The sequence below is a fragment of the Arvicola amphibius genome, chromosome 12 (genome assembly GCF_903992535.2).
Source record: "Arvicola amphibius chromosome 12, mArvAmp1.2, whole genome shotgun sequence".
In the NCBI taxonomy this organism is placed as follows: domain Eukaryota; kingdom Metazoa; phylum Chordata; class Mammalia; order Rodentia; family Cricetidae; genus Arvicola; species Arvicola amphibius.
The window spans coordinates 125,204,680-125,220,340 of NC_052058.2; the positions used below are offsets into that span (position 1 = coordinate 125,204,680).

At 39.3% G+C, this 15,661-nt stretch overlaps 1 pseudogene; it reads right to left on the reverse strand.

Annotated features, from left to right (window-relative positions):
- Nucleotides 1-1,257: 1,257 nt before the first annotated feature.
- Nucleotides 1,258-15,661, reverse strand: part of LOC119802968 — a 33,931-nt pseudogene continuing 19,527 nt past the window's right edge.

Sequence of the window (15,661 nt, forward strand, 5' to 3'; positions counted from 1 at the left end):
AATCACAAGGAAAGAAATGAATATTTACATGAGATGATGTATACGTTAGTTTGTTCAACTGTAACAACCATTTCACAACATGTATACCAATCTTCATGTTACAAGTCTCCAAACTATAATCTAAATTTTAGTTCAGAACAGAAATATGGACAGTACTGCCCTCTGAGGGAAATAATTATGATTGTACAGGAAATGGAATAAGCAGAGTAAAGAGACCTTCTGGGCCTTCATTGCATTTCATTCCTCTACCCAAATCTTAAGGAAAAAATTTCAGTTTTCATATTTGATCTGGTCAAACTGTGCTCTCTTAATTGTGCTTCAACTGAAATTACCACACACTTCAGCTTTAAAATGTAAACATCATTTTATAGAAAAATGTTACTAAAATAAGCATGTTTCAAATAATAAAGATATGGACTCTTTTAATGGCATAAATTTGAAGCAAGTTTGATTTCAAGGAAACCTAGTCTAAAGAACCTCATTAGAAATTTGCCTTAAGGGATTAGACAGTCAGGGAGAGGGGAATCATGGCCAAGAAAAGAGGGAAATAGAAACAACTTGACCGAGGAATGTTAAGCAAGGCCTTGTAAAGAAAACCATAGATGACATTTTCCCTCTACCTTCAGATGTGCATGGATGTTGATGGCTCTCAATACAATACCTCACCAGAGTCTTCCAATTTGGAAAATGGCAAACACAGTGAAAATGAAGGTAAGGAAACCACTGAGTGCAAAGAAGTTTAAGACAGACTTCTCTTGAAAATGCATACTTGTTAACTAAGCAAATTGTGTAAGAACGATTATAGCTACATAAAATAACTATAGCTCCATAAATTCTTCAAAACTTATAGAAATTAATAAGAACTGGCATTGTAAGGTATATCTATGTAATGTTTGAAGCACTGAAAAAGATTGTTTATAAGAAAGGAAGTTTAGCAAATTATAACAATTGTTTAACCAGTATAATTTCGGTGACTAAAGAAAAGCAACACCTTTTTGCATTTTTGTGCGTTCTCATGAAGGAGGGATTTCCCAACAGTAGGAACAGTCCTTGCCCCGAGAGCACTTACAAGTAACCCCATCAAATGGATATGATGAGGCCTTGTATAAGACAGCTCCAGAAATTCTGCAGTCAGTGTTTGCATTGACACTCAACTTCCACAAAAATGATTTTTTAAAAAACTGATTGAAATCAGGTGGCAAACTGAACAAGGTTATGAAAATGGCCCACACATAAGAAAAAAATTCTCTCTCAAAACTACTCTTCTCTAGGCAGAGCATCTCTTAGTTGCTGCACTAATGTGTTTACAGGCTCTTCGGAAGAGCCTCTCTCTCCACCTTCCTCCTCCTCAGGAGTGTACTGCAGGGCTCTCTGCAGAAACAGCTTTAGAGACTTCTGCTGGAATCTGCGGTGCCTGATGGAGCCAACAAGGAAGTAAATGATGGGGTTGGCACAGCTGTTAACACAGGATAGGAGTACTATCACATAAATATCACAAATATTAATAAACAGCAAACTCCCAAACCATTGGTAGAAGAGAAAGTAGATGCCTAAGGGGAGGCCAAAGGTCAGGAAGAAGAGCACTGTGAGTGCAATGATCACACACAGCCTGGTCACAGGGATCCGCTGTGAGCCACAGAAGATCCTCACCATCAGGGTGAGGCTGGACCCACAGAGAACCACAAATAAAACAACTGACCAGGAAGCTGTGAAGTAATTTAATGTCTGACACCGAAAAGTGTCAATACTATTAAACAGAAAACCACACGCCTCCCCATGCAGGAGACTCAAGAGCAGGGACAGAGCCCAAAGCAAGGCACATGTGACTGCTGATGTGTGCCTTGGGCGTCGGCAGCGATGCCAGATGGGCCACAAAACAGACAGGCAGTGCTCAACACTAATGGCACTGAGAATGCTCAGGCCAGAAAGATAAGTAAATCTTGATACAACAAAAGACAACCAAGGGATATAGAGGAAAATGGAGTAGGAGACGTAAATGACAAGAAAAAGGCAATACACAAACTGAAAGCTCAGGAAGAGAAAGTCAGCCATAGCCAGGTTAAGGATGTAGACAGAGAAGGCATTCCTGCACATGTGGAAGCCCAGAAGCCACATCACTATGGCATTTCCTGCCAATCCAACCAGTATAAAGACGAAGGAAAGATAAATTGTGGATTGGAACATGATGTTACAATATGAAGAATCAGTGTAGATGCTTTGGTGCTGTGATGGTAGTCTCCCAGGTGGAGATATTGGAATCCATGCTTAGGAAATCTCTGCTAATGCTCCTGGAAGAAAAAAAAGAAGGACATGAGCACATGCTGTGTACTCTCTGATTCCCAGGACTACCCTGCTCTGTGGTAATGGAGATGGTTCATGAGGAGTAGAAAAAGAATTGTAGAGATTAAGAAATTTATCAAATCCAACGTTTCTGGAGCCTTAACTTAAATACAGTTTGTGTTTTTGGGGCTATCTTCAACCCGTGGCCTGTACCGGTGTAAGAGTAGTTGGTGGTTCTGTAGACAGTCCATGTCTGGTACCTTGTGAGAAAGAAGCAGAACCATGAAACCAAATTTCTTTCTGTCCTAAAACTGCTCCTTCTCTGGTACAGGAACTTGGAACCAGAAGCATGACCCTAGTTGTTCTCAGTCCTGGCAGGGAAAAACTTTCAAATGGGAAAATATGGATATTATGAAAGAGAGTAGTGAAGGAAATGGCAAATCTTACTGTGACCAATATGAAAAGAAGCTGACCTACAGGCAAAGACTAATAAGTCTCTATTTCAGATTTGAAACTAGAAATCATGAAAGTCTTTGAAGACATTAAACACATTTTTGTTGTTTGTTGCTATATCACAATTATGCATTTCTCTGTTATAAGACAGTGAGAAATTGAGACTCTTCACTGAACAAATGAATACATTAATCATAGACCCAATAGTAGCTACAGAATGAGAATAAATGTTTTGCATATATTTTAGAGCATGTTAGTGCCATAAAACACATAGAAAAGGAAGAAAATTTTATCGCTGAGCTCTCTGTTAGTAGAAAATTCATTTGAAAGTGTGATTTATGCTACAAGATGACTAATGATGGGATTTGTGATCCCAAAACCCAGGAATGTCCAATGAATCAATGTCCAATAAATAAATTGGGCATAAAAGAATTTTAGCCCAGAATTTTGGCATTCTTTTGAGGTTAACTGAACTTCTAACCATTTTACATAAAAAGAAAAGGAAATTTTCAGAAAAGGGAAAAGAGGGAAAGAAGTGACAACTGCCTAGATAGAGGGATTGTGACACAGAGATTGCGGAGTATAACAGAAACCTTTTGCCAGGCATGGTAGCTTACTTGTGGAATACCTGAGAGTAGAAGATGAGCCAGGAAGAATTCCATGAGTTCAAGAATATTCTAAATTACACAGTGGGGTACAGAAAAGCCTGACTTGAGGGTAAAGAAAAGAACAGAAACAGTGAACGAAAGAAAGGAAGGAAAAAAAGAAAGGAGAGTGGAAAGGAAAGGATAGAGGGAAGGAAGGAGGGAGGGAGAGATAATCCAACAATAGTAGACTGGCAAATGTACATGAAGAAGAATGAGCCTATATAACTAAATGCAATGGAAACCATCAACAGTAGAAGACACAAAACAGATGCTGATGCTAAAGGATGCAGGCACATGTGTCATTTTACCCACAAAGTGAAACCTAGCCCCAAAATAACAGAGTTCTGTGTAAACACCTTAGACCCGGAAGAGCACAGAAAAATAATGTTCCACATCCTGAGAGAATATGTAACTGTTATCAAGTGTCACAACCATAGAAACCACTCTCATTGTTTACACCCTCTTAAGGTTACCCTAGGTATCCAACTTGATAACCCACCTTGGCCTTCTCTGCAGGTACGCACAGGCCTCTAATTAGAAATTTTCTCCCAAATATTGTTCCTGTGCAGATTCCCCCCAAAAGTTTGTAGTCCATGACCAACATAGGCACTCCAAAATGTTGACCAAAAACTTTATACCAAAATATAGAAGCAAAAAACAATCTCCAGATGCCCAGGCCCCATTGTAATATTGCAAACAATCAGAAAAATAGAAACAGTATGTCTCTTATAAAGTCCATGATTATGTAGTATGTACCCAAATGATGGAGGACTCCCATTGGCTAATAAAGAAACTGCCTGGCCCATCTGATTGGCCAGCCTTTAGGTGGGTGGAGTAGACAGAACAGGAAGAAGGAAGTGAGGTAGATGGCTCAGTCAGATGCTATGCCTCTCCTAAGTTAGACAGACCGCTGTGCCTCTCCTCAGAGAGAAGCCAGACGCAATGAAGCTCCAGCCCAAGATGGACGTACGCTAGAATCTACCTGGTAAGGCACCACTTTGTGGTGCTACACAGATTATTAGATATGGGTTAGTCAAGATGTGAGTAAGAGGCTGAAACTAAGGGCCAGGAAGTGTTTAAAAGAATACAGTTTCCATGTAATTATTTTGGGGCATAGGGCGGCGGGAAGCCAGCCCACAGCTCCTCACTACAGAATGGCGCCCACGTGGATGGCTGAATCCACAGAAAGCCTGAGAAAGCTTGGGAAAGAATAGAGTAAAGCATGTTTTCTTGATAGCAGCAATTTCTCGGGTCTGCTCTGATTGCTAGAGGTTAACAAGCGCTCTCATCTAAGAGAGGCTTCCTGACTCAGCTTTAGCTGCAAAACATTGCAGCTCTTTTAAGAGGTCCTGCCATGAAACTTAAATGCTGTTGATAAAAGCTGACTGCATGCTTGTTTGTTTTCAGCTGTAGCAGGAAAAAAGTTGTGCTGTTTTAAAATGCCAGCTTTCTGGGCCGTCCTGCCAGGGCAAACTCTGACTCTTTCAAGTCTTGACTATGGAGCTTTTGATTATTGTTTGACATTGTATCAGCTTGCTTGCTGGCAGGGACCTTGAACCGCCACAGAGCTGTGGTGATAAACATGGCTTCAGCCGGTACCTCTGCCAGAGGCTGGAAAGCTAAGGAATGGGCTGGATTCAGCCGCCAAAGTCATGGCTTTAATCCTACCTATATTGCTTGGTAAATTAAAGACTCGTGTGGTCAGAAAAAGAGAGATATACAGTAAAGAGAGATTCAAAGACAAAGAAAACCTCTAAATGGTTTACAGTGAGTTAAAAATACATGCAGGCTAAAAGTTAAAGTTCTTACAGTTTAAAAAAGAGAAAGAAAGAAAGAAAAAGGAAGTAGTTTATTGTGGTGGTACACACCTTTAATCCCAACACTTGGGAGGCAGAGGTAGATTGACCTCTGTGACTTTAAGGTGTGGCAGGACACACCTTTAATCCGAATGCTTGGGAGGCAGAGACAGAAAGATGTCTGTGAGTTCAAGGTGTGGTAGCATACACCTTTAATCCCAGCACGTGGGAAGCAGAGGCAAGTACACCTCTGAGTTCAAGGACAGCCTGGTCTATAGAGTTATTCCAGGACGAAGATATACAGAGAACCTGTCTCAAAAAGAAAAGTAAAAAATAAATGAAATAGAGGTTAAAATAAAGCCGCATAAAGATGGAAAATACACAGAGAACCTTGATACTGTATGCTATTATGCTCTCTTTGAATTGTTTGAATGCTGAGGAAGGAGCAACAGCTGCTAAAATATATTTGTTTAAAAATGCTGCTGAACTAATCCAAGAAAGATATCTTGAAAATACTTTGACTTCAGGATTTGGATCTAAGGATATGATACTTTGGAAAAGAGATTTTTCTTTTATTTTTACAGAAAATGAGACCCATTGGATTGCTATCATCCCAATATGGTATGATAGACCACGACCTCCTGAAAGGTTGCTGTGAACACTTTCAGAAAATTACTTCACCCAACTGATGACCGAGATGAAACTGGAACACAGGTTACACCATGAAAGATCTGATTAACAGCGTCCCCATTCAGCAGGAAGCAGTTTGGAGAGAGATAACTGCGCCCATATTCCCAAATATTGTTTATAAATGTTCTTTTACATTTAAAGCGGGATATGATATGGAGATGAATAATTTGCATTGATATGGATTTTGCTTTAGTGATTTAAATTTAAGGTCAATTTTTTATATGTATATGTATTTCTAATAATATTAAGGTATTGTGATTGTGTAGTTCATTTTAAAAATGTAATGTATATAGGTTGTTAATGGATAGTCATCAATAATAGTAAAGCTTGTAGTCATGTTAGTTAGATTTTCTAGATATATAGAGATATATTTAAGTTAAATATGCATTCTTCATATCTTTCAAAGACTATAGAATATGGCATCTTAAATGTTTTAATAACTTAGGGCTTTTCATGACAATGAGACACATCTGCTCCTGGCAGCACCAGCTACTTCAAGAGGAAGATGGGCATCGAAGAGGCTACTTATGGAGTTTGATAGCCATTTGGGCAAGAAATTGCTCTTGCCTGGACTATTGCATAAACTGGACACAGAGAACCCTCAGAGAGAGGACTGCTGAACTTGCCTACAGGTGAGATGATCTCTCTGGGTTCCTGATTCATGAAAGAGTCTGCGAGACATTCTGCAGGACACAGCAGATAGTGACTGAACTGTCTTTGAAATTTTCTGCTTCATGGGAAAGTCTGCTGGATACTGTGGGCCTATAGGCCGAAGATAGATGCCCCAACAATAAAAAAGAACTTTGGGTGACTGTCCAGGCAGCGAGATGTCTCTATCATTTCTAGAGTTTGGAAATTGCATATTTCTTATTTACTTAGGTAATATTGTGTCCTTCTGGAGTCTTTGATGGAGCTGAAGAAGAATAGGTAGATAGTTATAGTTGTTTTCCTTTGTTATGATAAAAGATAAAGTAGATATAAATATTGTAACTGTAATTCTTACTTGATAACTGTTTTGTTATATGTAATTTTACTATGTTAAAGTTAAAGCCTTTCTTTTTTGTTTAAACAGAAAAAGGGGAAATGATGGAGGACTCCCATTGACTAATAAAGAAACTGCCTGGCCCATCTGATTGGCCAGCCTTTAGGTGGGTGGAGTAGACAGAACAGGAAGAAGGAAGTGAGGTAGATGGCTCAGTCAGATGCTATGCCTCTCCTAAGTTAGACAGACCGCTGTGCCTCTCCTCAGAGAGAAGCTAGATGCAATGAAGCTCCAGCCCAAGATGGACGTACGCTAGAATCTACCTGGTAAGGCACCACTTTGTGGTGCTACACAGATTATTAGATATGGGTTAGTCAAGATGTGAGTAAGAGGCTGAAACTAAGGGCCAGGAAGTGTTTAAAAGAATACAGTTTCCATGTAATTATTTTGGGGCATAGGGCAGCGGGAAGCCAGCTCACAGCTCCTCACTACACCCAAAGAGAGTACAATTTAGATGAAGCTCAAGATATGGGATTCAACGAACAATTTAAAGTATGCAATGGTGGTCAAGAAATTCAGAAGATTTGAACAAACACTTGAATAAATTTAAAGGCAACAGAAATAAAGACATGACTAAAGTGCAAACAACATCATGCCCTGCTATGTACACAGTAGAAGGCTGTTGTCTAGGAAAAAAAATAAAGACTCAAAGAAAAGAAACACCAAAATAAGAAGCTACACAATCAATGAATGGACTATAGATTTGAACAGAAAATCACAAAAGAAGAAATAAAAACATCTGTTAACATTTTGAGAATTATTCAACATTAGTGGCCATCAGGAAAATGCAAAATAAAGCTGCTTTGAGATTTCATCTTAAGCCAAGCAGAATGGCTATCATTAAGATTCCAAAGAATAAGAAGTGCTGATGAAGAAAGAGAAAGGGGGGGGGGGAGAGGAACACTTATTTACTGTTGTCGGTGAGAATGCATACTGAAATTACCACTATAAAAATCAATGGTTTGTTCTCAGAATGTGAGACAGAATTGTTATAGTAAGTGTACTGGTTAACTTCATGTCAACTTGACACAAGCTAGCACTGTCAGGGAGGAGAGTGGCTCTACTGAGAAAACGTCCCCATAGTATCAGGCTGTACATAAGCCTGTAGGGCATTTTCTTAAATAGTGATTGAGGGGAAGGGCCCAAAACATTATGGGTGTTGCCATCTCTGAACTGATAGTTCTGAATTCTATAACAAATATAGTTATGTGGTCAGAGACTATGCAAAATAAATAACACTCTTAGGGAAAAGGTCTCAGAAAGCATCTTACCTTTCCTCCATTCTGAGGTGGTAAGCTCATCTGTCACTCAGAAATGTCCGGTGAGTCAGCCGCCAATAGGAAACATGCCTGTAGTGCAGAAACTGTAAAGAAAATTGTGCTTGAGTAAGGATAATCAAGAAAGGAAGAAAGATCTGTGGATCCCTGCACTTGGATCTGGTTAAAATGAGTGTCTCTCCTTTGAGTCATGCTCTTCACAGGACTGTTCTCAATATTTGGTGTGGTCCTTATCTCCTATCCAATGGCCAAGCCAAATCCTATAGCTCCTCTTCCTTGATTGTGTTTCTTTAACCCAGAAGGACAGTAATGAGAAACTATGTGCTGTGGCATTATCTGTGTATCCATTCTAACTTTATGTTTGCAAAACTAGAAAACAATGAGGCAACAAATATAAAGATAATGATCATAGCTAATGGATTTGTAGAATAGTGACTTGGAGTACAACATGTAGGTGTCTTGATTTTCAAACTGTAACATTTCCACCACATGCCTGTTTAGGGAGGGACCTGAGGAATGTGTGGCCTTCAGGATCCTTACTGCTAAAAGGCAGAAGACAGTCAAGAAGGAGGGCAATAAAGGGCTCAGCACCAGAGCCATAAAAAGAAGTCAAGATGCTGTCTGCAAGAGTGCTGGATAAAGCCGGGCGGTGGTGGCGCACACCTTTAATCCCAGCACTCGGGAGGCAGAGGCAGGCGGATCTCTGTGAGTTCGAGACCAGCCTGGTCTACAAGAGCTAGTTCCAGGACAGGCTCCAAAGCCACAGAGAAACCCTGTCTCGAAAAACCAAAAAACAAAACAAACAAAAAAAAGTGCTGGATAAACATGATTCTGCGAAGGCAGAAATGAAGGAAATGAAAAAGGCAGCAGAAAATAATAAACCTTCAATAATATGGTGCAACTAGACTCAATACCAAGAAGTTGGTGATTTAATTAGAATGAATGGGGAATGCTGTAGGAAGGCTTGTAGTTTATGGTTACCCGCCTACTGGGGCGTGGCCTCTTATACTATATACTCAAATGCAGAACCTGCGTTTGCCTCCTTTCCTTTTTTTCCTCCTTTTCGCAGGCTGCTCATTCAGAGTGTTGGATTGTGGGGTTCGACTCTGTCCACCGTTCAAGCAGAGAATTCTGATTTGTGAGTTTATCCCTAAATAAAGAACTATCTATTTCTCATTTCTGAGCTAGTGTGGGTTTTCTTTCAAGCGTCCTTTCATTACCTGGTTTGATCATCAGGGGAACAGCAATGGGAAGGGCCCTGACTCTGAGAAAGCAGGAGAGAAAGGAGTCAGGTCTGTGTATTTTCAGATGCACTTCTCAGAAGTTCCTGAATCCCATTTGCTCATGTGAAACACCTTAACTGTTTTGCAAAGGCAACTTTTAGTAGCATTAGAACATTTTTCTCTTTTTATTATGCTGACATGTTTGTTTGTATGGGACAGTCTGATGAAATATTTCCAGATATGCCTGCTCTGCATTTGGAGGACAGAGCTCAGTGTCTTGGGTCTTTTATCCCTCTCCACTCTTGAGGAAGATCTTCCATTTAACACTGGAACCAACCTACTCAGCTAGTCTAGTTAATGGTCATTCGCCAGGGACACCCAAGTGCTATGAATATAGGCAGGCCACAACTCAGCTAGGCCCTTGGGCAGCAGAGGAGAGGGTGCCCGAACTGGTCTCCCATAGCCTCACTGATGAATATCTTGCATATCACCATAGAACCTTCATCGAGCGATGGATGGAGATAGAGACAGAGACCCACATTGGAGCACTGGACTGAGCTCCCAAGGCCCAGATGAAGAGCAGAAGGAGGGAGAACATGAGCAAGGAAGTCAGGACCGCGAGGGGTGGGTCCACCCACAGAGACAGTGGGACTGATCTAATGGGAGCTCACCAAGGCTGGCTGGACTGGGACTGAACGATCATGTGATCAAACCGGATTCTCTGAATGTGGCTGACAATGAGGTCGGATTGAGAAGCCAATGATAATGACACTGGATTTTGATTCTACTGCATGTACTGCCTTTTGGGAGCCTAGTCTGTTTGGATGCACCAAACCTGGATGGGGGGGGCTTGGACTTCCCACAGGGCAGGACACCCTGACTTCTCTTAGGTCTGGAGGGGGAGGGGGAGGGGAGGTAGTGGAGGGGGAGGGAGAGTAGAGGGAGTGGGAGGAAAATGGGAGGATGGGAGGAGGTGGAAATTTTTAATAAATAAATAAATAAGTTAGCCAGAAAAATGCTTAAGCTATTGGCCAAACAGTATTGCAATTACACAGATTTCTGTGTGATTGTTTCAGATGTCTGGGTGGCCAGGAAATGAATGCACAGCCTCTGTTTACACTAAACCTGGAGGTAGCAATCTCAGGAAAAATGACCAAGTCAAATCCAAAATGAACTCTTAAACATTGGTTTGTTGCAGCAAAATTCTGAATTCAGGCAGGAGAAAGGAATCAAGAATAGGAAAATTTAATAAGAGCAAGTAATACAGATAGCTAGATGCATGATCTCTTTCTTTATTCAAAACAGACAACTGTCAGTCATCCACACATCCAGAAGACTCCCATAAACTGGAATAGTCTGAGTGGAAAGGAGTTACATTCTCTATCAGACACGAGAGTCAGGCTGAAGTATCAGCCACATGCTCCGCAGTCCTTTCTCAGGGCTGGATAATAAGTGGGTAAATCACAAGGTTTCCTTTCCTCTCTCAGGCCATGTTGTCTTTCATTCTCTCTAATCAACACAATTTGTATCTCTATTTATGAACACGACTTGTTCATGTCCCTGTCCATTTAGTTAAAATCAATGTCCTATAAGGTCTAGACTCATCTGGTGTTTGTGGTTGTAACCACAGCCTCCAGGACATGTGCATCAGAGAATCTAAGGCTTAGTATACAAAGATGTTGCTAAAATTCACAAAGTACAGCATCAGCTCAATCACAGCTTGAGTCACCTGCATCCTTCCTCTAAATTTACCCATTACACAGTTATGAAAAATGTGAACTGTGTGTTGTTCCTGACTCGTGACATGCATGTAGACTGTGACTGTAAACAAGAGGTTTGTAGATAATTGCAGTTAGCCATCAATATGACTTCTTCTGTAGCATCATGACTTTTAGAATTTAATGTCAGTAAAAGTAGAAGTTCATATAAGCCAATTCATCACCTGTTGTGATGTTTCAATTGTATTTTAATAAATAAAGTCTGCATGAAGCTCTGAGAGTAAAACAGTTTTACTGGTCAGCCTTACAGATCAGATTATGGGAACACACACCTTTAATCTCAGTAGCCCTAATGTCACACACCATTGATTCCAGTAGGCACACTAGTTGCCATAGAAATTGGGTGGTGCATGCCTTTCATGATGGTAGTGCATGCCTTTAATTCAAGCCCTAGAGGCTTGGATTATAAAATTATTTAAATTATAAAATTGGAGGGAACGGCTCTCAACACACAGTCTCATTCTGAGATTCTTGGAGGCAGGATCACCATTTTCAGACTGAGGTCCAGGATAGAGCCAGTGGCTGGCTATTTTGCTTTTCAGATCTTCAGATTGAACCATATTACTGACCCTGATCTTTTATTAATCATGCTTCACTCAGCTTCTCTTGATACCAGATGGCAGTTCAATATTTGCAGCAGGTGGAAAAGGGTTTTTTGCAATTATCCACTGGATCCTGTGGTCAGTACCTGGGACACAGATTTCTTTCCCCTCAAACCAGAAAGCTGATGCATTTCTGAGTTACATGGGACCAGGAAGATGAGAGAAAAATCTCCACGTGTTTGTGAAGTACTAACAATCTTTCCTTCTGTTTAAGTTGCTATTCCTATATACTCCATATAAAATCCCTACATACTCCCATTTTTTATTTCAATTTATTCTCAAGGCTTTCTACATTTTTAGTGCAGTAAGATCATTCCACAGAAGTGACACTATATAAGGAAAATTAAGCACCTGGTAGAAGTTCATATAAGCCAATTCATCACACAGATAAACTCATAGAATAGTGCCCAAGAATGGAACACTACCTTCCCTGTCGTCTCTATCTAAATTATTTCAACTTCTCTCCATCCAATCAGTTCTGTTAATAAAACTTTTTCCACAGAACAGTTTTGAAAGTGTTATCAGTAACCTAGTCTCTTCTTAAAATGAGGACTTTGGTAAGAATTCTCTGAAGCACGCTCTGCCTGGGAACCCATAGCTATGCCACTCTGACAACAGGTAAGCAATCCTCACTCTCCTTCCTGTCCTCTTATCCCTTCGTCTCATTTCCAACCTTGCAGCAGTCCACTTTTAGGGCACTTTCCTACCTATCTGACTAGGGACTCTGATGGACCTCTGGACAGACTTAGTTTTCCCCTTTCCTACGACCCTCTCATGCCCCACATGTCCTAACCTCATTCATTAATGTCAGTCCCCAATGCCTAGAAATAAGTTTTATCCAGAACACCAATGACCACACCTTCCAGGGAATCAGAGGCGACCCACAGCCACCACTTTGTTAAAATCCATAGAGTGCAAAAGAAATTAAAGAATGGAATACTCATTCAAAATGGAGCATCAACACTTTGAATCACTACCATTCCAAAACTCGAAGCCAGGTCACTGGTACAAAACACAAACATTAACAGCCAAGACAATATGTCTTCACCAGCACCCTGCAAGCCTACACCAGTGGGATTAAGAAATTCAATATAGTTGAAGTATAAAAAATCTTCAAAAAGCCATCATGAATATATTCAAAGACATGAAAGGAGATAAGAAAAAAATCCTTTAATTAAGTCTGAAACCATAAACACAATGAAATAATAAAAATCATTGAAGATAGAATCACTAAAGACAGCCCAAACTGAAATAAAACTGGAAATGAAAAGCTTAGGAAGTCAAATAAAACCCTCAGAAGTAAGCCTCACTAACAGATTATAAGACATGAAAGAGAAAATCCCAGGTATCAAAGATATAATAGAACACACAGAGACATAAGTCAAAGAAAAATTTAAGTCTAAAAAAAACTCCAGGTTCAAAACCTCCAGAAAACCTAGGACATTATGAAAACACCAAATCTAAGAATAAAAGAAATTAGGAAGAAAAATAAACTCAGGTAAAAGGAACATTAAATATCTCCAAAAATATCCTAGGAGAAAATTTTCATAACCTAAAATGTGAAGGACCTATCAAGGTACAAGCAGTATAAAAAGCAACAAACAGACTGGATCAGAAAAGAAATAACTCACAACATTAATTAATCAAAACACTAAGTGAACAAAACAGAGAGAGAATATTAAAAAATCTACTATGGAAAAAACAAAACCAAGCAAATATTGTATAAGAGCAAACAATATTAGAAAAATAGCAGACTTCTCAATAACGATGCTAAAAGCCAGAAAGACCTGGATGAATATTCTACAAACACTTAAGAGACCATGGATGTCAGTCCAGACCACTATACTGAGAAAAATTGAGAGCATATAGATGGAGAAAAAAATCCCATGATAAAACCAAATTTCATCAGTATCTAACTACAAATTCAGTTCTACCAAATATGCTAGAAAAAACCTCCAACGTTAAGAGGTTACCTGCAACCAGGAAAGCACAAAGATCAGCTAATAAAATACAGTCCCCAGTTTGCAAAAGATCTATGTTGTGCCATTAAGCAGTTTGTAATACACTGCTCACAAACCCCATTTAACTGCTTGGTCTCTTTAAAGAACCAGAGTTTATGCTGGTAGCACAGCCCAACAAGCTACTGTTTCAAAACCATGTTGTTTTTTTTTTCAACTTCCACTGAATGAGGAAAACCTCTCTTAAATGAGCCATGGTGTTAAGTCATGATTAATTCTGTTCTTTTGTGTCTTAAATTCCCTTTTAAACTTTGTTAAGTTTTTTTTTGTGGCTATAGTTAACCATGTTGGAGGAATTTAATTTGTTGTAGGAAGGCTGCTTGTTTGTTTCCCAGTTGCCCAGCCTTCCAAAATAATCACACAGAAACTATATTATTTGCAATATTGGCCAATAGCTTAAGCATATTGCTAGCTAGCTTTTAATCTAGAATTAACCCATTTCCATTATTTTATATTTTATTATGAGGCTTGTGGCCTAATGGCAAGATTCCAGCTGACAGCTTGTATCTTTCCCCTCTGGCAGCTACATGGCACCTCATAACTCTGCCTTCTTTTTCTTGGCATTGTTTAGTTTTCCCAGCTTAGCTCTACTCTACCCTATTACAGCCCAATCAAGCTTCTTTATTCATTAGTCAATAAAAGCAAGATATATTCAGAAAGACTTCCCACACCAATCATCCTAACCCATAAGAAGCAGAAGAAAACTTTTTTAAATGTAACTTAATGAAGATGATGGAAACCTTTAAAGAGGAAATGAAAAACTCCCTTAAAGATATGGAGAAAAAGACAAACAAAAGATTGGAAGAAATTAATAAATCCCTCAGAGAAACCCAAGAAAATCAAGAAAAAACCAAACAGGTGAGAAAAACATTTGAAGACTTGAAGACTGAAATAAGGCAATAAAGAAAACACAAACTGAAGGAATTCTGGATATGGAAAATCTGGGTAAATGAACAAGATCTATAGAGGCAAGTATAACCAACAGAATATAAGAGATGGAAGAGAGAATCTCAGGTGCTGAAGTTACTATAGAGGAAATGAATTCATTGGTTAAAGAAAACATTAAATCCAACAAATTCTTGATACAAACATCCAGGAATCTGGGATACCATGAAAAGACCAAACCTAATGATATTAGGGGTAGAAAAGGGAGAAAAAACTCCAGCTCAAGGCACAGAAAATATATTCAACAAAACCATAAAAAACTTTCTCAATCTAAATAGGATATTCCTATGAAGATACAAGAAGCTTATAGAACACCACATAGACTGGATCAAAAAAAGTCACCTTGCCATACAATAATCAAAATGTAAAACATAAAGAATAAAAAAAGATTCTCAGAGCTGCAAAAGAAAGAGGTCAATTAACGTATAAAGGCAGACCTATCAGAATTATACCCAACTTCTCAGTGGAAACCACGAAAGCCAGAAGGTTCTGGGCAGATGTGCTGCAGACACTAACAGACCACAGATGCAAGCCCAGACTACTATACTCAACAAAGCTTTCAATCACCATTAATGGAGAAACTGAGACATTCCATGACAGAACCAGATTTAAACAATATGTATCCACAAACCCAGCCCTACAGTAAGTACTAGAAGGAAAAACCCCAACCCAAGGATGCTAACTGCATCCACAAAAATACAAAAAATAGATAACCTCCTACCAGAAAAATCCCCAAAATGGAAACACACAACTACTGTCACCAAAAAAATAACAAAAAATAACAACCATTTGTCATTAATATCTGTTAATATCAATGGATTCAATTCACCTATAAAATGACACAGGTTAAGAGAATGGATATGAAAACAGAATCTATCCTTTTTCTCTATACAAGAAACACACCTCACCC